The sequence below is a fragment of the Chiloscyllium punctatum genome, unplaced genomic scaffold (genome assembly GCF_047496795.1).
Source record: "Chiloscyllium punctatum isolate Juve2018m unplaced genomic scaffold, sChiPun1.3 scaffold_220, whole genome shotgun sequence".
Lineage (NCBI taxonomy): Eukaryota > Metazoa > Chordata > Chondrichthyes > Orectolobiformes > Hemiscylliidae > Chiloscyllium > Chiloscyllium punctatum.
Window position 1 is genome coordinate 129178 of NW_027309954.1, and position 22307 is coordinate 151484.

General features: G+C 44.1%; 1 long non-coding RNA gene across 1 annotated transcript; it reads left to right on the forward strand.

Moving 5' to 3' along the window:
- Positions 1–313: 313 nt before the first annotated feature.
- Positions 314–21430, forward strand: LOC140472026 (uncharacterized). Its single transcript, XR_011957343.1, has 3 exons — positions 314–695; positions 9265–9363; positions 21399–21430. It is a non-coding gene; the product is annotated as an uncharacterized lncRNA (long non-coding RNA).
- The last annotated feature ends 877 nt before the right edge of the window (positions 21431–22307 follow it).

Here is a 22307-nt window from a genome sequence, read left to right on the forward strand (position 1 = left end):
TAAACGTCTTTATTTGCTGCAGGTCTTCCCAGCTCCCCAGATAACCTGTTCCATCCCATAAAGCTCGCTCAATCACTGTAACACCATCTGCTCTGCCTAATCCTCCTCTTTTCCACTGTCTTCCAGGCACAACGACGATCCTATAAGTGTGCAGTGCGGAATGGGATATGAAAAGTCTCAGCTGAGGCTTGAGGCCGACCATTACCTGGGAGTCACAAAGGGAGAGAACCTGAGAGAGAGCAGCACAGAACAGGAGAATATTAATCAGTAGCGAGGATCGAGGCCTACTGGGACTTGGAGTTGGAGAAGCAGCGGAGCAGTAGACTGAAAATCAGCACGGAGTCACAGAGGGAGTGCCATTTGAGGGAGCAACTTGGAGCTGGTGTTTGAGGCTCACTCACACGTGGAAGTGACAGAGGCAGCAAAGTGAGATGATATAAATCAGCACTGAGGTTTGAGGCCGAGACATAACTGGTTGTCACAGAGATAGTGACCCTGTGAGGGAGCAGAGTGGTGTGGGAGCTGGAGGATTACACGTACCTGGGAGTCACAGAGACTGTGACCCTGTGAGGGGACAGAGTGGAGTGGGTGCTGGAGGATTACATGTACCTGGAAGTCACAGACATAACTTTCTGCTGCTGGGACCTGCCTGCACTGAGTTTCATAGAAGTGGCAGAGCCATCACAGAAAAGGCTGTAAATTCAATGGCTGATAAATAGACTGTTATTAGCGACTGTCAGTAAATTGGTGTAAGTCAACAAATTTATTATTTCAACTTCTGAAATAAGGCTTGAACACAGAAATAAGAGGGAGAAGTGAAATTGTGAGCCAATATAATAAATTACCCTCAGTAAGTGACAGTTGAAAAAGGGACTTAACCATATTGTTATTTCCCGGATGTTAACGTCATTCGAAGTAATTAATTAAGTTACTCTAAACATGTTGCATTTTAAGACATGGCAAGACATGTTTGTAGATGGAAAATGCGTTCTGTTATATTTGGAAGTCATAGCCCCTGCTCGTGTCCTAGATGAACACTGGGTCTTGGAGCTCAGACAGTGACTAGAGACTCTATGGGGCATCTGTGATGCTGAGAGTTAGGGGGATAGCACTCACACACAGCAGATCACCCTGCAGACATGACGGCCTGCAAGAAGTAAGGTCATGGGGGATTAGGCAATTGAAGAGAAACAGTCAGGGAATACAAGAATATCCTGGTGTCTCCCTCCCAATTCAGTTTCCCAGTTTGGAAGCTGATGAAGATGCTGGCTGCTCAGAGGAGTGCTGTCAGAGCCAAATTTGTGGCACGACATGCAACCTGACTGTATAGGAGGGGAGGGAGAAGGAAGGAGGAGCAATATTCACAGGGGAGACAGGAAATTGAAGAAGATGTCAGCATGTCTATAATTCCAGGATAGTGGGGCTGAGAATGTTACGGTGGCTGCAGGACATTCGTCTGGGGGCCAGTGAGCAGTCAAAAATCATGTCCATGTTGGTAGGAATGACCTGGTTAGGAAGGCTGAAGTGATCTGTGGATCAGAATTTAGGGAGCTTTGTGGATGGTTAGCAAGCAGGACCTCAAATGTAACAATCCCTGGAATACTCCCAGTGCCATGTCGAAGTGAGAACAGGACTCTAAGTTTTAGATAGATGAGAGTGTGACTGGAACGTTGATGCTGCAGGAAGGGCTTCAGATTCCTCGGGCATTGGGACTGGTTCTGGGGAAGGCAACAACTGTACGAGCTGGATGGGCTAACGTGACAGAGCTGGGGCTGAATTTCTAACGGGGTGTTTGGAAGGGATTGAAAATAACTTGGTGTGTGCTTAGGATCCAAAAAGGAATAGTAGAGGATACTACCAGGATTCTCAAAATAATGGGAGATATAGTTGGTACTAATTTATAATAACAAGCCAATCAGTGTAAGATGGAGTAAGAAAGAAAGACTTAATCTGAGGTACTCTGCATAGACATGAATACTCGGGGTGTGGGGCGTTCCAGATGCCGATTGGTGTGTGGAAATCTGACGGACGAATCCCCGAGAGCTGGCTCAAGGAATGGCAGGACTGGGTGTTAAATATTGCTAGGTATAAGGGATTCTGAAATGATAGAAGGGAAGGGAAAGGATGAAGGTAGAAGTATTAGTTGAGATGAGCGTTAGTTAAGGAGTTCAAGAGGAAGAGGATCCGTCCAAGGACAGAATGAATTTGGCCGGAGCTACACAACAAGTATACAGTTACACTTTCAGGTGCAATCTGTCGGCCAGCAACCAAAGAAATGATGGAGATTAAATATGCAGGATCATTTGAGAGCAATGGCAATACTACAGATTAGTTATGCTGAGAAACCTAATGTTTCCAGATACAGACAGAGATACTGGTGGTGAAGGATCACGAGGGTCAAGTGTTCCTGGAATACATGGAAGAGAGCTCACTGCAGGAGTATGTTTCCAACCCAAGAGAGGATGTACTATTGGATCTGGTCCTTGGGAAAGAGGTGGGGCAAGTGGATCCAGTGTCAGTAGGGGATGGTTTTGCGGTGCAGCGATCATTTTATTGTAAAGTTCAGGATGATGGTAGAGAATGATATGCATTAATTGAGATTGAGAAGCAATTAGTTGACTGACAACAGCCTTCAATGGGGCAAAAATGAAGCTGGGAAATTTTCAACAAGGCCAATTGAAAATTAATGGGAGATATAGTTGGTACTAATTTGGTAGCGTTAAATAGTGTGAACCAGGTCAGATTGAGCTGGGATTATGGAGATGGGGTTGCAGTGTGACCACGACAGACCTGGATAATCAAAGATTTTCCCCATTTCGACAGGAAGGATAAACAGGCCGACACAGTGAAGTAGCATTGTGTATAAAGGATGGGATCAGTATTATTGTGATGCTCATCAATTTACACACTGCTCCTCCCTGCCCTCACCCCTCATCCCTGTTTATTGATCCTATCAGATATTGGTAACATTTGATAACTTCAGAAAATAACACAGTATAGAGGAGATGACTGTCTGCTGTCTGCATTGGACAAGATGTAACGTTGTTTTTTAAAGCCCTAGTTCTCTCTCCCCGGACAGTGTATGCCTGCAGGTGCAGGTCCCGGCACCTTTTTAAAATGGTTTGAGAGTTTCTGCCTCTACTCCACTTCCAAGCGTGACTCCCAGATCCCAACCATAAACTGCGTGAAATAGCTTTCCTCATCACTTCTCTAATATTTCAACCAATTACATTAAATATTTGCCAATGGTAACTGAGGTCTCTAATAGGAACAAGGTATTCTCTCCCTTTCTACCCAGGCTCCTGACAATATGTGCACCCCAATCAAATCTCCTCTCAGTATCCTCCGTTCCAATCTTTCCCCATAACTACACTTCCACTGTCACAGGATGAAGAATCTCCTCTGTATCCTCTCCAGGCTAATTCCATCCTTCCATGTGATGGGGTGACCAGAAATGCACACAGTCCCCAAGCCGCGACTGAACTCATTCTTTATACAGTTCCAGCATAAGCTTCATGCTCTGAAATTCTGCCCTTTGGCTGACAGAGGAAATGATGCCATTTGCTACATTAACGAGATTATTGATGTTTCCAGCTACCTTCATTTACCTGCCCACACTGACCATATTCTCATTTATTGTCCATTCCTCTCTGTTGTTGATGTCCCCAAATGCCTTGACTTACACTTCTCTGGGTTGTTTGCTCCATTCACCTGGACCCCATAGTGTCTGTTTTTAAACAGTATGCCATGGGATCTCTTGTCAAATCCGAGTAATTCACATGATGTTACAAGTTACTGCATCAAACCGACAGTCAGATTATTTACACGCGATCTTCCTTGAACAAATCCTGACTGACTGTCCTGGAGTCACTGGGACTTCCTCAGTGACCGTTTATCCACTGTCTCAGAATTTCAGCCTCGACCTATTCAGTCAGTCCCTTGCTTCACATTAAACAAAGTTGCGGTATTAACTGTTCTCCAGGCCTCCGGCACCATCCCTGCATCCAGTGAGGATTGGAGATTTTTCCCCGGCTCCTTTGAACAGTCTGGAACATTGTATTACCCTGTTTTAAGGATTTGAATCTCCTGTATAATTCTCCGCTCCTAGTTTGTTGCTCTCAATAGTTCATCCCAATTTTGATTCAGACAGACAGAGGCTCAACCCATCATATGATTTGGGCATATCTCATTTTATTCGGGTTTCATGGAGGGTTACTCTCCACAAGGTGAATTGCATTTTCTCATGATACCATCCCCAATCTGTCTCATTAACTACTCTCCCTGCCCGCGTGGTCTTCCTCTCATCTGACATTAACATGATGATTTTCCCATTTGTCATAACAACTGCCCTCTGCCTGGATATCCCAGAATGCACCGGCCTCCCTGTTTCCAGGAGCCATCTTTAAAAAGACATTTTACTCTTGGGTTGTGAATCTAAATTTGGCCTGGACATGGCAGAAGGCCCCACTTTGTGCCCAAGCCCCTGGTCCTGGAGTATGACATGGTGCATGAGAGGGTCATTATCTTCCTCCAGGGCTGGCAGGGGAAGCTATGACACCAGACCCTTCCAGCTTGGTCCGAGGCTGACTCCTGGGTCAGTGCGGTGCCAGCCTTCTGGGTGAATGCCCAGCAGTGTAGGAAGGAGACCAGTGACCTTCTCCACTCCACCAAGTAAGTGGCACCATCTGCAGTTTGTGACTTCTCCCTCACTCTATCTCTGTTACAGCACCCACCTCGCAACAAGGCTCATGTTCTCCCACCCTCAGTGAATGCAGCACCTTCTCTCAGTCTCTCTGTAACTCTTCTCTGCCCCTCTGCCCAACTCTGCCTGGTGTCTATGCTGCCCACTCGACATTCCTCCCACAATCCAAAGATGTGCAGGATCCAAGTGAATTGGCCATACTAAATCGTTAAGTATCTTATTCAGAAGGAAACGGGTGTGCGTGGGTTACTCCTCGGAGGGGTGATGTGTACAGGTTAGCCCGAAGGGCCTGTTTCCACACTGTAAGGAATCTAATCTATTCTCCATGGTTCATGTCAGGAATATGATGGAATAATAACTTGTCTGAATGAGCGCAGCTCCAACAGTACTCTAGTATGGACTTACTAGCAACAGGCAACACAGTTGCGTGGGGAGGATCATGTCTCACAAACATGATTGAATGTTTTGAGGAAGTGACAAAATTGATTGATGAGGGCGCGGGGCTGGACCTTGGCAAGGCCTTTGATATGTTTTCTTGTGGCATGCTCATACAGAAGGTGAGGTGAAGTGAAGTGGGATCAGTGGTCAGTTAGTAAGATGGATAGAGAACTGTTTGGCCATAGAAGACAGGAGTGGTGGAACAGTGTTTTTGTGACTGGAGATCTGTAAATTGATTGGCGGAGTTGCAGATTGTGAGGATGATTGCCAGAGAATACAGCAGGATATAGGTCAGCTGCAGACTTGGACAGAGAAAACACAGATGTAACTTTATTTGGACAATTGTGACGTGATTCATTTTGGAAGTTCTCATGCAGGAGAGCAGCATTCAGTGGATGGAAAAATTACTGGCCGCATCAACATTCGAAGGGATCTTGGTGTACAGCTCCCTGTAAGGACTGTGTATTGAAAATTCTTACAGATATGAAATGAAGAGGTGTATCTGCAGCCGGCAGAAAGGTGACAATGTGATTAATTATAGGTTTCCCTTTTATAGTTTCCCGCAAAACCTGCTACAGAGCAGTCTTGCAGCCACAGAACCCAGCATCAATGCTGAGCACTATGATTATAATAGATTCCGTGCAGTGTGTGAACAGACCCTTCGGCCCAATCAGTCCACACTAACCCTCCAAAGAGCAACCCACCACCATGGCCAATTCACCTGAGCTGCACATACTTGGACTGTGGGAGGTAACCCACACAGACACGGGGAGAATGTGTAAACTCCACACAGCTAGTTGCTCAAGGCTGGAATCGAACCCGGATCCCTGGTGCTGTAAGGCAGCAGTGCTAACCACTGAGCCGCCATGCTGCCCTATATGCCCAGGATCTGCCCTCTTCTGCCTGGCTGTGCTCTTTCAGTGGGACAGAACCTCCCAGACAGGATGGTGATGTTGCATGGGACATAGTTCTGTTCGCAGAATCCTGCTTTACAGACAATATTGATTGTTGCTTGACTAGTCTGTGGGAAATTTGCAACAGGTCAATTTTACATTTTGTATAGTTAAGAGTTAATATCACTTTATTTCTTACATATTTTAAAATAAACCAAACATCAATATTTTTCATTTGAAAACAATTGAAGTGAACAATAATTGAAATACCAGAGCGCACACCTAAATATTACACAATTCAGTGACTGTAGTAAACAGCCGATTCATGTTCAGATCAGTGAACACACCATCTTGCAGGCAGCAAAGCTGTTGGAAATGATTTTGAGGAAAAGCCTGAATTCAGAAACAGTGTTACTGGACCTCACCATGACCTCCAAAACACTGACCATCCCCAAAATCTGTCCAGAGAGCTTCCAAGCTGGAGCTGGGCAGTTACTCACACAACAGACTGGTTAGAGACATACCTGAACAACAGGGAGATGTGTGTGGGGCAGACTGGTCAATGGACTAGCACATGGCGCTAGTCCAGACACAGTTCAATATTTATAACAATGACCTGTAAACAGCCATGTCTTGCAAGTATATTTCTTCTGGTGTGTCCCTAAACTCTGTAATTCTGAACCTTGGATCCGATCCTGAATGACGGTGTTGTAAAGGTGATGGTCTCCCGCAGCACATGGCATCTTACATTGGATTTGGTTTATGATTGATTCAATGCATGTTAGCCCCACAATGTTAATATCCAAACAGAATTGTGCAGCTCCATTGATGGCCAGCATCATCCCAGCCCAAACGTCCTTGTGTGTGACTTGAGCTGGAAATCTCTGTGTAAATGTTTACAGCATTGTTCTAATCATTAACAGCAAAATCTCTTCAATGAAGTTCCGACATCCTGTCATAATACCAGCTTTTAGATTGTCCAATAAGCACAAAATCCACCCATTTATTTTGTTCACTTTTATAACAACAATATGATGATAACAGTGCCCAACTCACAGTAAGGAACATTGAAATGATGAATATCATTCCCACACCCAAGACCATGTTATTATTAAGTGCAGGAATTTTGAAAATATGCAATTATTTTCCTTTGTATTAATGTTGTGAACTAATAGTCGACTCTCCTGCTCCTCATGTGCTGCCTGAACGACTGTGCTTTTTCAGAAGCACAGTTTTTTACTCTGATCTTCAGCATCTGCAGTCCTCACTTTCTCCCTGGTAATATTCAATCATAATCATTTTTGTGGTAACAATTTCACTGTGTGTTTAAGCATGTTAGTCAGACATGAATACATTTTGCATTGCCTATGTCTGGCTCAGAGCTCAGTGATGTTGGGTGTGAATGTCAATGTCTGTGTGATGCTCGGTATGTAGGCCATGCCTCTGAGAGACTGACAGATTAACTCTTTAGCTGTTCACAACAAGCAAGTTCCGAACTGAACCCAACCAGCCTGAGCTCACAAAACCCAAAGCATAGTGTCCTGCATTGGGCATGTTTGGACAATATTTTTCATTTTAATTTATTCATAGAATATGATTGGGCCAGTATTTATTGTCCGTCTCTTGTTACCCTTGAGAAGGTGGTGGTGAGCTGCCGCACTGAACCACTGGGGTCCATGTGTTGTAGTTAGACTTACAATACCATTCGGGAGGGACATTGAAACTGTAACACTGAAGGAACAGCAATATACTTCCCAATCATAATGGTGGATGGCTTGGAACAGAACGCGAACATGGTGGGGGTCCCATGTATCGGCTACCCTTGTCCTTCTTGATGGTCGGGCTTCAGAAATACGTTGTAAGGAGCCTTGGTAAATTTCTGCAGAGCACCATGTAGATGGCAGGTGTTGCTACTACTGACTGTCAGTGGATGAAGGGTGAAGCTGCACTCACCCAAGGAAATGGGGGGGGGGGGGGTATTACATCACACCCATATTCAACATGAGTCTTACCGATGGTTTACAGGCTTTCAGAGATCATGAAGTGAGTTATTTCTGCAGGATTCCTAACCCCTGGCATATTCTTGTGGCCAATTAATTTTCATACGTCAAAGTGTGGCACTGGTAAAGCATAACAGGTCAGGCCACATCAGAGGTACAGGAGTATCGATGTTTTAGTATAAGACCTTTAGATTAGATTACTTACAGTGTGGAAACAGGCCCTTCGGCCCAACAAGTCCACACCGCCCCGCCGAAGCGTAACCCACCCATACCCCTACATCTATATTTACCCCTTACCTAACACTATGGGCAATTTAGCATGGCCAATTCACCTGGCCTGCACATCTTTGGACTGTGGGAGGAAACCGGAGCACCCGGAGGAAACCCACGCAGACACGGGGAGAACGTGCAAACTCCACACAGTCAGTCGCCTGAGGCGGGAATTGAACCCGGGTCTCAGGTGCTGTGAGGCAGCAGTGCTAACCACTGTGCCACTGTGCCGCCCACATTACAGGAATGGGTAATGAAATCATATGGTCAGTCCAGTTCTGGTTAACGGTACTCCCCAGGATATTGCTAGTTGTGTGTTCAGTGATGGTGGTGGCATTGAACGTTAGAGCATACGGTTCAATTTTCTATTGTTAGAGGAAATCATTGTCTGGCATATTTGTAATGGAAATGGTACTTGTCACTTTTAAGCACACACCTGTATATTTCCAGGTCCTTGTTGCATTTAGACAAGGACTGCTTCAGTATCTGAGTAAATCGCGAATGACATTGAACATTGTCAAACATCAATGGCAAACATCCCCACTTGTGCATTCACACTGTTGGGATGGTCATTTATGATTGGGTCGAAGGCAGAGATCACTCTTACAGCTCACTGATACTGTCCCTCTCTCTGATTTAGGAAGTTTGCTTCTAGTTCCACCTGCTCCAGAGGTGTTTAACAACATATCTAAATGGGATAATATTACAGTATCTTCCCCAAGGAGCTGAGTGAGGACTTGGTTAGCTCAATCAGTTGGAGGCTAGATATTAATGCCAACAGGGTGGGTCCAAGTCCTGCACTGACAGGGGTGACTAAAGGACTGTCCTACGCAACCTCTCCCTCATTTGAGGCATGATGACTGTCCAGTTAAACTACCACCAGTCATCTCTGTCTAACGAGAGAGCAGCCCTATCAAACTGTAGGAGTTTGGTGCCTTACCTTTCCATTTCTGATTTACAGGCTTACCCAGAAACCCCTCCCCTGGGGAACTGCTGCAGAGCTGTCCTGGAGCTGAGATGGCTGATCTCCACCTACCCCAACCACCGTCATTTGTGCCAGGTATAACTTCAGCCAGTGCAGACGAGCATTATTTGCTCTAGTTTTGCCGTTAAGCCTGGACACTTGGTCAAATGCAGTTAAGATAATATTTAAAATGCAGTCACTGTCGCATCACCTGTAGAATTCAGCTATGTGGTTTCTTGTTGTACACCATTAAACCAAGGCTTCAATATGCCCAAGAGATGATTGGCCCTGGCAGAGCCTAACCTGAGTTTCAGTGAGCAGATTGGTGTTGAGGAAGTGCTACTTGATCCCACTGTAGATTCCAATAACATTCCAACACTTTATTAGTGATATGGATTTGAGCAATGGGGCAGTCATTGATTGTCTGATGTTTTGTCTCTGTGTGTACAGGACCCGCACGGATAATTTCCCACATTGTCAGGTAGGTTCCAGTGCGATATCCCTGCAGGAATAGCTTCAATGGAATGTTCTCAGGGCCCACAGCTTTTGCATTATCCCATGCCTCCAGCCACTTGGAGACATCAAACAAAAATGAATTGAATTAGCTGACGACTGCCATCTGGAGGAGACTAAAATAGGCCATCCCATCGATACTTCTGTCGGAACATTGTTGAGAATGTTTCAGCCTTATCTTTTCTATTGTTGTGCTGGCCTATTCCATCACTGAGGAAGGTGATATTTGTGGATCGTCCTCTTCCAGTGAGTTGTTTGATTGACCACACAATTCACCCTGATTTCATGTGACAGGATTGCAGAGATTAGATCTGATTTGTTGATTAGATCTGTCTGTCACTGGCTGTTTATGCTATTTGGTCAGTAAGTGGTCTTGATTGGTAAAGTCACCTCATTGTGAGGTGTAGCTGGTGCTGCTCCTGGCAGGCCCTCCTGTATTCTCCATTGAACAAGGGTTTATCCCCTGGCCGGATGGTCAAGGTAATGTGGAGCATATGCCAGGTAGTGACAGTGGAAATTGTTCTGGAATACAATCCTGCTGCTGTTGGTAATGACTCGAAACACCTCACAAATGCTAGTGCTGCGTTCTAGACCTATTCGAAATCTGTCCAGTTTAGCATGGTGATAGTATCTCTCACATGTGCGTGCATGTATGTGTGACTTTGTCTCCCGGAATACTGTATGTGGTAGTCACCATTCCCAATATGGTCATCATCAATGTGTCTGCAGCAGTAGGTTGGTGAAGATGAGGTCGTGTGTTTCGTCCTCTCAGTCGTTCCCCCCTGCCCCGGTGCAGACTCAGTCTCACAGCTATGTCCATTTGGACCCGACCATCTCGATCAGCAGTGCTGCTGCTGATCCACTCTTGGTGGGGTTTGAAATGGACCACCCAGTATACATTCTTCAACTCTGTCACCCTCTCAGTGCGTCCTCCGTGTGTTGTTCAATGTGGAGGGACACTGATCCATCAGCTGAGGGAGGGGAGTCAGAAGGAGGTTTCCGTGTCAATGTTTGATCTGACACCGTGAGGCTGAGGGAGGGGAGTCAGCAGGAAGTTTCCGTGTCGGTGTTTGATCTGACACCGTGAGGTTGAGGGAGGGGAGTCAGCAGGAGGTTTCTGTGTCAGTGTTTGATCTGATACCGTGAGGCTGAGGGAGGGGAGTCAGCAGGAGGTTTCTGTGTCAGTGTTTGATCTGACGCAATGAGGTTGAGGGAGGAGAGTCAACAGGAGGTTTCTGTGTCAGTGTTTAATCTGACACCGTGAGGCTGAGGGAGGGGGGTCAGCAGGAGGTTTCCGTGTCAGTGTTTGATCTGCCACCGTGAGGCTGAGGGAAGGGGCTCAGCAGGAGGTTTCTGTGTCAGTGTTTGATCTGACACAATGAGGTGTTGTTATGTCACATTGTTGTTTGAGCAGTCTATAGGACACCTCTCCCAAATCTAGCCCTTGCCCCCAGACGTTAGGAAGGAGGGGTTTCCAGGGTCTGCAGGGCTTTTTATTTGTGCCGCTGTCAACCGAAGGGCCTGTCCTGTGCTGTATGACACTGACTCTGTTTCTCTCGTGATTGGACAATCCAAGGTCTCATTCCTTCAGTTCCTCCCAGTGCCTTGTCTATTCCAAAGATTTCTATAATATTTTCTCTATTAAGACATTGCACAATTCTATTTTTAGACTATCTACGTGTATGTCTGTATGTTTCCCTGTCATCTCCTCCAGCCGCTGCATCCATCTGTATCTCAGTAACCCTCCATATCTCCACAATCTTTATCTCAAACCCCAGACCCATCTATCGCTATAAATTCTGCCAGCCGCTACATGTCTCCCTATCTCTATAACTTCCAGCTGCTACACCTCTCCCTATATCCTGTGATTGAATTTAAAATACCTCACTATCCTGTTCAAGCATGCGCAGTCCACGCTATCTCTCGGCCATCTCCAGCCATGTTTTCCTATCTCTGAAAAATCTGCAGCTTGCTTTCCTATCACTGTAACATCTCTAGCCTTGCTTTCCTATCTCTGCAACATCTCCAGCCTTCCTTTCCTTTATCTATAACATCTCCAACCTTGCTTTCCGATCTCTGTTAAATTTCTGGCCTTGCTTTCCTATCGCTGTAACATCTCTAGCCTTGCTTTCCTCTCTCTGTGACATCTGCAAACTTGCTTTCCTATTTCTGTAACATCTCCCGCCTTGCCTTCCTCTCTCTGTAACATCTCTGGCCTTGCCTTCCTATCTCTCCAACATCTCCAGCCTGGCTTTCCTATCTCTGTAACATCACCAGCCTTGCTTTCTTATCTCTGTAACATCTCTAGCCTTGCTTTCCTCTCTCTGTAACATCTGCAAACTTGCATTCCTATCTCTGTTACATCACCAGTATTGCTTTCCTATCTCTGTAAGATCACCAGCCTTGCTTCCCTATCTCTGTAACATCTCCACCTTGCTTTCCTACACTCCTCAGTGAATTGGTTATATATCTTCTCCTGTATTTTCATCTTTCTGGGGCTCTATAAAATATCCCCAGCAGTGTGTTCTGTCATCGTTCTGATCCTAACCTCGGCCCATAAACCCTCATTAGGAGAAACTTCCAAGATATCGTTCCTCCTTAATGTAGTAACTGACTCCTTTATTAATGATACAACACCACCTTCTATTCAACACCCTCTCCTGTCCAGCCCATATTTTACAGTATAACAGAATATTGAGTTGTTGGTCCTGACCTCCCCCAAACACGTATCTGTGATGTCAAAAATGTCACACCTCCACATGTCAATTCATTCTCTTACAAAATCAGTCTGTTTGATAATATTCCCAGCTGGAATATAACACCAGTAATACTCTGTACCTCGGAGTTCTTCAGTCATTCACTATTTCTTATCAGGTTGCTCAACCATGAACCAAAATTATAACTCTGGCACTGAATAAACATTTGTTGAACTATAATTTAAAAAAATATATTCATCAAGTGCAACTTTCCAGAACTGACCAGTCAGCTCCACATACAATAAAGTTCTGATGGTTTATTCCCTGCTCCGAGTGCAGAGGGGACAGCCCTCTGTAATGGAGAAAGTGAGGAGTGCAGTTGATCGAGATCAAAGTCGAAAAGTGTGGTGCTGGAAAAGCACAGCAGGTCAGGCAGCATCCGAGGAGTAGGAGAGTTCATGATTCGGGCATAAGCCCTTCATCAGGAAGGCATTGGTGTATTCCATTTTTCATTCTGTGATTCAGAGGACATTGGGAACCGTACTTACTCAGGCAGGCAGCACTCTTTATAGCATTGAAATGGAAACAGTGAATCAGTTGGTTGGACAGGGTGTAGAAAAGTTGTTAAGAAGTACAGAATGATTGAAGTACAAATATAAGGATAGAAAAATGACCTGGATCAGATGGGGTATGCCCGAGGTTACTCCAGGAAGTGATGGGAGAGGTTTGTTTGCCTTTGGCGATAACCTTTACATTGTCATTGTCCACTGGAGTAGTGCCAGATGATTGAAGGATGGCAAATGTTATTCCCTTCTTCAGGAAAGGGAATAGGGATAACCCTGGGAATGACAGAACTGTCAGTCTTACATCAGTGGTGGGCAAAGTATTCGAGACGCTTCTGAGAGGCAGGATTTACAATTACTTAGAAAACCATAGTTTGATCAGAGATAGTCAGCATGGCTTTGTGAGGAGCAGGTCACCCTCAGAAACCTTATTGAATTCTTTAAGATGTGAAAAAACACACTGATGAAGGTAGACCAGTAGATGTGGTGAACAACAATTTTAGCAAGGCGTTTGATAAGGTTCCCCGTTGTAGGCGCATTCAGAAGGTAAGGAGGCATGGGGCACAGGGATATTTGGATGTCTGGATATGGATTTGGCTGGCCCATAGAAGACAGAGGGTAGTAGCAGATGGAAAGTATTCAGCCTGGACATCAGTGACCAATGGTGTAACACAGGGATCCGCTCTGGGACCTGTGCTCTTTGTGATTTTTATAGATGACTGATGAGTAAGTGGAATGCTGGGTTAATAGGTTTGCCGATGACATGAAGGTTGGTGGAATTATGGATCGTGTGGAGGGTTCGTATATGTTACAAGAGGACATTGACAGCATGCAGAGCTGGGCTGATAAGTGGCAGATATAGTTGAACCATAAAAATTGTGAAGCGATTTATTTTGGAAGGTTGTATTTGCATACACCACACAGAGTTAAAGGCAAACTTCTTGGCAGCGTGGAGTGACAGAGGGATCTTTGGCTCCATGTCCATGGATCCCACAAAGTTGCCACCCAGGTTGGCAGGGTTGTTCAGAATGTGTGTGGTGTGTTGGCTTTCATTAATAGGGGGATTGAGATTAAGAGGGGTGAGGTTAATGCTTAGCTCTACATAGCTGTGGTTCAACCCACACTTGGAATATTGGGTTCAGTTCTGGTTGCCTCATAATAGGAAACATGTGGAAGCCTCAGAGAGTGTACAGACCAGATCTACCAGGATGCTGCCTGGAAGGAGGACATGTCTTAAGAAAGAACGTTGAGAGAGCTAGGGCTTTTCTCACTGGAGCGAAGATGGATGACAGGTGACATAATAGAGGTGTTCAAGATGTTGAGAAAATAGACAGAGTGGATAGCCAGAGCCTTTTCCCAGGGCAGAATATCAACAAAGGGCATAACTTTAAGGTGATTGGAGGATGGTTTGGAGGAGATGTCAGAGGTAGGTTCTTTATTCAGAGAGTGGTGGGTGGGCGGAATGCACCGCCAGCGGTGGTAGTAGAATTAGATACATTAGGGATAGTTAAGAAGACTCTTGGATAGGAACATGGAAGTTAGTATGTTGAAGGTAATGTAGGTTAGTCTGATCTAAGAGTAGGATAAAAGGCCAGCAAAACATTGAGGACTGAAGGGCTCTTACTGTGCTGTACTGTTCTATGTTCTAAGCTTCACTCAGTTTGTGGCTTCTCATTAATTGTAATTAGTTGAGGGAATGAGGGGTGCGAGGGAGAGAGGTGTGCGAGGGAGAGAGGTGTACAAGGGAGTGCGGTGCATGAGGTCAGGAAGCCGGTGTGGGACGTTAGACCAAGACTTCCAGTTTTGAAGTGCATTGTTACATTCACCTAAATGCCAGCACAATATGCGTGGTTACCTAGACCAGACAAAATCCACCAGGTTCAATTATTAAAACGATGCTTGGCTTGCTGTTTGCTCCTGGTTTCTTCAGATACATTCCGTTGGATGACCTATGAATTAGTATCTGACCATCCACAGACATGTACAATTTTATTTTGATACTGTTGAATATGAAGGCGCATTTATTGGATAGAGTTTCAGAGGGTTCACTGTGAGACACAAAATGCTGCAATAGACTGCCAGTTGTGAACATTTTCACCCAGTGTCTTGTCCACGGGACAAATGTATGGAGTCTGGGGGACATGCCAGATGTCATCACCATATGTAACTTGTGCGATGTGATTCTGAGACTCAATGGCCATACATCTGCTCCATGGGCCAGGCTCTGACTGCAGATAAATTAGTCAGACCTGGTTCCTCGTCAGTCGCTGGTATCTAATTTAGACAGCATTTGTACCTACACTGAGAGCAGTGATAGCCTGTTGGCTAGTTTCCTGCTGCTAAAGGTGGATTCCAAATGATTCTCTGAGAGGGAATATTTGAATGTCTGTCCTGACCTAGGTTGGAAACTTTCTGGACAGATTCAGGAGCAGGCAAGTGTCTCACTCAGTGCCACAGGCAGCTGTGAGGTCCAGGAGCACTGTAACCGAATTCAGGCCTTTTGGAATCCACTTTTAATGTCGGTCATGATGTAAAGTGATGGGTTTACTGATCTGAACAATGATCAGGAGTTTGCCATGTTTGTGAATTGGGAAACAATAAGGTATGAGCTACAATTATTCAACTGCACAATAACTGCACCATCTCTGAAAACAATTACGTTGATTCTACATTGATGGAATTAAATTATAAACACCAAACGTTTATGATACAAAAGTAAAGAATGCACATTTTGTTTTGTATCGAAAAAGAACATGTTGTCTGACTATTTTGGTGATCACAATTACACATTGAATCTCAGTATTCAAATGCGTACATTGTTGCTCTATCATTTGCAAAGTGGTTGACCTCTGACTGATTTGCATGTTCAAAGTGAGCAAATGATTGAACAATCAAATCGACTTATCATTCTTACGCATTTAAATGTAATCAATCGATTTAATTTCTCACTGAAATGTGTGACCACCAGCTATTTGCCAACAGTTCAATTAGTTTGAACATAACAATGGAAAAGGACAGACAAGAACTTAAAGTTGAAGTTCTAACTTGGAGAAAGAACAATTTCGACATTATCAGGCAAGAACTTTAAAACCTGATAGCGGCAGATGTTCACGGGGAAAGGGAAGGCTGGAAAATGGAAAGCGTACAGAAATGAAATAACGAGAGTTCAGAGACAGTATATTCTTGTTAGGGTGAAAGGAAAGGCTGGTAGGTATAGAGAGTGCTGAATGACTAAAGAAATTGAGGGTCCAGTTAAGAAAAAGAAGGAAGCATATGCAGGATAGATCGTGTGAATCCTCAGAAGAGTATAAAGGCAGTAGGAGCATACTAAAGAGAAAAATCTGGAAGGCAAAAAGGCAACATGAGATATCTTTGGCTAATTGAGTTAAGAACAATCCAAAAGGATTTTACAAAAACATTGAGGACAAAAGGGTAAATAGGGAGAGAATAGAGCCCTCAAAGATCAGCAAGGTGCCTTTGTGTGGAGCCGCAGGAGATGGGGTGGATACTAAACGAGTATTTTGTATCAGTGTTTACTCAGGAGAAGACATGGGAGATGTAGATATACAGAGAAATAGATGGTAACATCTTGAAAAATGTCCTTATTACAGAGGAGGAAGTGATGACGTCTTGAAACGCATAAAAGTGGATAAATCCCCAGGATTTGATCGATCACGTTTACCCTACAACTCTGTGCGAAGCTAGGGAAGTGATTGCTGTGCCTCTTACTGAGATACCTGTACCATTGATAGTCACAGGTGAGGTGTCAGAAGACTGGAGGTTGGCGAACGTGGTGTCACTGTTTAAGAAAGGTGGTAAGGACAAGCCAGGGAACTATAGACCATTGAACCTGACGTCAGTGGAGGGCAGGTTTTTGGAGGGAATCCTGAGGGACAGTTTGCACAATTACTTGGGAAAGCAAGGACTGATCAGGGAGAGTAAATATGGCTTTGTGCGTGGGAAATCATGTCTCACAAACCTGATTGAGTTTTTTTACAGAAGTAGCAAAAAAGGATTGATGAGGGCAGAGCAGTGGACGTGATCAAAAAGGACTTCAGTAAGGCATTTGATGTTTGCAAGTATAGATCTCGTGGGATACAGGGAGAACTAACCATTTTGATACAGAACTGACTTAAGGTAGAACGCAGACGGTGGTGGTGCAGAGTTGATTTTCAGATTGTTGGCATGTGACCAGTGGAGTGTCACAAGGATCGGTGCTGGGTCCACTACTTTTAGTCATTCATATAAATTATTTGATTGTGCGTATAAGAGGTATATTTAGTAAATTTGCTGATGACACCCAAATTGGAGGTGTAGTGGACAGCGAAGAAGGTTAACTCACATTAAGATGGGATTTTGATCAGATGGGCCAATGGGCTGAGGAGTGGTAGATGGAGTTTAATTTAGGTAAATGCGAGACACTGTATTTTGAGAAAGCAAATCTTAGCAGGAGTTATACTCTTAATGGTGAGTTCCAAGGGAGTGTTGCTGGACAAAGAGAACTTAGAGTGCAGGTTCATTGTTCCTTGAAAGTAGAGTCACAGATAGATAAGACAGTGAAGAAGACATTTGGCATGCTTTTCTTAATTGGTCAGAGCATTGAGTACAGTGTTTGGAAGGTCATGCTGCGGCTGTACAGGAGGTTAGTTAGGCCACTTTTGGAATATTATGTGCAATTCTGGTCTCCATCCTATCGGTAGGATGTTGTGAAAATTGAAAGGGTTCTGAAAAGATTTACAAGAATGTCGCCAAGGTTGGAGGTTTGAACTATAGGTGGAGGTTGAATAGGCTAGGGATATTTTCCCTGGAACCCTGAGGGGTGACCTTATAGAGGTCTATAAAACCATGAGGGTTTGAATGGGGAAATAGGCAAGCTATTTTGCCTGGTGTGGGGGAGTCCAGAACTAGAGGGCATAGGTTTAGGTTGGGATGGAAAAATGTAAAAGTGACGTAAGGGGCAACATTTTCACACACAGGGTGGTACGTGTATGGAATTAACTGCCAGAGGAAGTGCTGAAGGCTGGTATAATTGCAACATTTAGATGGCGTCTGGATGGGTATGTGAATAGAAAGTGTTTCGAGGGATATGGGCTGAGTGCTGGCAGGTGGGACGAGATTGGGTTGGGATATATGGTCAGCATGGACGGGTTGGACGGAAGGGTCTGTTTCCATGCTGTACATCTGTATGACTCTGTGTCTGAAATTTAGCAATGACAATAATTTGACATGCACTGCCAAATAAATAAATGGTTTATATTATTAAATTGTAGCAAACAATAAGTTAAAAACTTGCAATTTTTAGAATGAATGATAAAGAACAAAGAGCATTCCAACACAGGAACAGACCCTTCGGCTCTCCAAGCCTGCGCTGATCCAGATCCTCCTATTTTCTAAACCTGCCACCTATTTTCTAACGACCTGTATCCCTCTGCTCCCCGCCCATTCATATGTATCTGGCAAATACATCTTAGATGACACTATCGTTCCTGCCCCTACCACCTCCGAGCTTCCCACATTTATCCCTGAGGCCCTAAACCTTTCCGTCTCACTTTGGAACTCCATTACTAGGGGTCATGAGTTCACAATTTGTAGTAAAGCTTCTTGGTATCTACCCTGTCTATCCCTCTCTTGATTTAATAGACCTCAATCAAATTCCCCCTCAACCTTTGTCCTTATAAGTAAAATAATCCTAATCTACCCAACCTCTTTCCATAACCAGCACCCTCCATCCCAGGCAACACCGTGATGAACCTATTCTGCACTCTATTAAATCATCCACATCCTTTTGGTAATGAAGTAACCAGAACTATATGCAGTATTCCAATTGTGGCCAAACCAAAGTCCTAAGCAACCGTAAGGTGACCTGCCAGCGCTTGTACTCAAGAACTGATCCAATCAAGGAAAGCATGCCAAATGCCTTATTGACCACTTTACTGACCTGCATTGCCAGATTCAGGAAACAAAGAATAGAACACCCAGATCTCTCTGTACGTCATTTTTCCCCAGGACATTTCCATTTAATGCACAGTTCGCTCTAGAATTGGATCCACCAAAATGCATCACCTCGCATTTGCACAGATTGAACTCCATCTGCCATATTTGTGCTCATTTCTCAAATCTATCTATATTCTGCTGCATTCTCGGGCAGTCCTCTTCATTATCTGCTACTCCAACAATCTTGGTATCTGCAAACTAGGAGAAAGTGAGGACTGCAGATGCTGGGGATCAGAGCTTAAAAATGTGTTGCTGGAAAGGCGCAGCAGGTCAGGCAGCATCAAAGGAGCAGGAGAATCGACGCTTATGCCCTTTTGAGAAATCCCCTTCTATTACTACTCTCTGTCTCATGTTGCCCAGCCAGTTCTTTTTCCATCTATATAGAACAAACTGGGCCCCATGCGACTTCACCTACTCCATCAGCCTACCCTGGGGAACCGAATAAAACGCCTTACTCAAGTCCCTCAGTAGCTTCTCCAGCAGCTTTCCTACCACTGATGTCAGGCTCGCCGCTCTATAATTACCTGGATTATCCCCGCTACCCTTCTAAAACGGGGTGGGGGGGGGGGGCGTCATTAGCAATTCTCCAGTCCTCCAGGACCTCATCAATATTCAAGGATCCTGTAAAGCTATAAGTTAAATTCCCACTTATTTCTTCTCTCAATTCCCTTAGTAACGTGTGGTAAATCCCATCCAGACCTGGGGGCTTGTCTACATTACTACCTTTTAGAATATCCAAAACCTTCTCCCTCTTTTTGTCGGCTTGACCCAAAATACTCAAAGATCTCTCCCTCAACATCCGTCATGTCCCTCTCCTTGGTGAATACAGATGCAAAGTACTCGTTAAGAATCTCACCCATTTTCTCTGACACAACGCATAACTTTCTTTCCTTTATCCTTGTGTTGGCCAAACATTTCTCTCGTTACCCTTTTGCTCCTTATATATGAAAACAAAGGCTTTGGGATTTTCCTCAATCCTGTTTGCTAAAGATATGTCATGACCACTTTTAGCTCTGTTAATTCCTCAATATTTACTGTGAAATGTGGTTAGTGTAGAGAAAATAAACATTTGTTTGTGCAAGTGGGAACTCAGAACTTTTCAAAGTGTTTTGTGTCAAAACATGTTTGAAATCCGTCTCAGTGCAAATAAAAAGCATGGGAAGAAACCTCTAGGGAAGATTAATTTTCAGCCTCTCTGCCCCAAAGTCCTTCTGAGGTTAAAAAAGAGTGAGGGTTTGTAACAAGGGCACAACAGTAACTATGGGTGGTTTGAACATGCAAATTGACTCAATTAATCAACTTAACAGTGATAGCCTCGTATAAAGATTCATAGAGTATGAGAGGTTATTTCTAAGAGCAGGACGTCATGGAAACAACCAGAGAATGGGCTAATTTAGATTTGATATTATGTTACAAGGAAGAATTGGTGGATGAGCTTTGCCTTAGAAAGAGGAACCACAACTTGCTGGAGTTTCACATTCAGATTGAAAGAGTGAAAACTGAGTCATACCTGAGAGTTTTAGTGTTAGGCAATAATAATTATACTAGGCTAAGGAAGGATTTGTCCTGGGTGGACTGGGGGAGAAAAGAACAGTCAAAGGCAGGACAGATGAAGAAATTTGGCAAATAACTAGGGAGATACTAAAGACCGAAGAGGAATTGCATAATGGGGAAAAATCATCCATATCTTGATAAGGAAGTCAAAGTTAACATGAAGGCAAATCATAGGACATGTCATTCAGCATATGCTAGTCACACTGTGGAGGATTGGGCAAATTAGTGGCCTTGTGGTGTTTTCACTGAATTCGTATGTGCTAAACCCAGATAATGTTCGACTGACCTGGCTTCAAATGCTGCTACAACAAGTCACGGAGCTTGACTTCAAATCTGGAATTAAGAGACTGATGGTGGTTATGAATCGATTGTCGAGAAAAACTCACCTGGTTCACTGATGTCCTTTAGGGAATGAAACTGCTATTCTACCACTGTCAGGCTGAAGTTATTTCTCCTTATCTCTGTTCTAAAAGATCTTCTCTTGACTCTCAGGCTATGTCCTTGAGTCCTTTCTCTCCTAACAGTGGAAGCATCTTCCCAACGTCTACTCTGACCAGGCCACCAGTATTCTGTAAGTTTCAATTAGATCTATCTTCATCCTTCTAAACTCCAGCGAGTATAGACACAGAGACCTCATATGTTAAGCTTTTCAGTCCTAAGACCATTCTTATGAAGCTCCTCTGAACACTGTCCGGGGCAGTACATCTTTCCTGAGTTATGGTGCCCAAAACGGTAGACAATACTCCGTGTTGCTTTAATATTGAAGCCCTCTGAAAATAAATGCTATCACTGTATTTGCATTTCTTACCAGATGGACCACCTGAAAGAATAATCTTACGATAGACAATAATTAATTTACCATGGAGTTACAAAAATGAACAATGATTAAAGCATGCTGGGAAGTAGAACTCAGCCTTGACAGAAGTCTCTGTGGTAATCCCCATATTACAGAATCCAGACAGGCTGCATCTCCTTACAAATACCAACGAACTTGACAGCTACAGACCCTGTAACACCTGCATGAAGTTGGACCTGAATGGGACAATGGAATGACGTCCTTGGGCCATCAATGTGACAACCCCAGGTTGAGTCTGATTGATCAGGGTAACTGAAACTGATCATTCCATTGTCAGATCCTCCATACCCTCCAAAAAAGGCGTGAAGACTTGGAAGGATAAGAATTGCTGCAAAACCCCTCGATAATAACCACTTGAAGAGAAGACACCTCTAAGAGACTATCAGAAGAACAATTAGTGTTCACCACATGGAATCCGGTCACCTTCTCGTGGGGTGGGATGTGATCATCCAAAGTTAAGTTAGTTTGTAATGTTTTTCATTACATTATAATGCATTTTATTTTTCTAACATTAAATGTGTTCAATAAACAAATATTATTGTTTATAAGAGTTGACTCAGTTCTTTTTCTGAATGTAAGATTTCCAACACACTGTGTGGCAGATATAACACCTTCCTAGATACTGACTCAACTTGCACATTTACCTAGAGACAATCCCGGACTGGATCTAGAAAATCTATTTGTACTTCGGATTTCTGAATTTTCTCCCCAGTTATAAAATAGTCCATGCCTCTGTTCTATCCTATAAAGTGCATCACCGCGCACTTTCTCAGGTTGAGCTCCATCTACCACTTCGTTGCCCATTCTCCTACCCTATCTAAATCCGTCTGCCTCCTCAATGATACCTGTCCCTCTACCTACCTT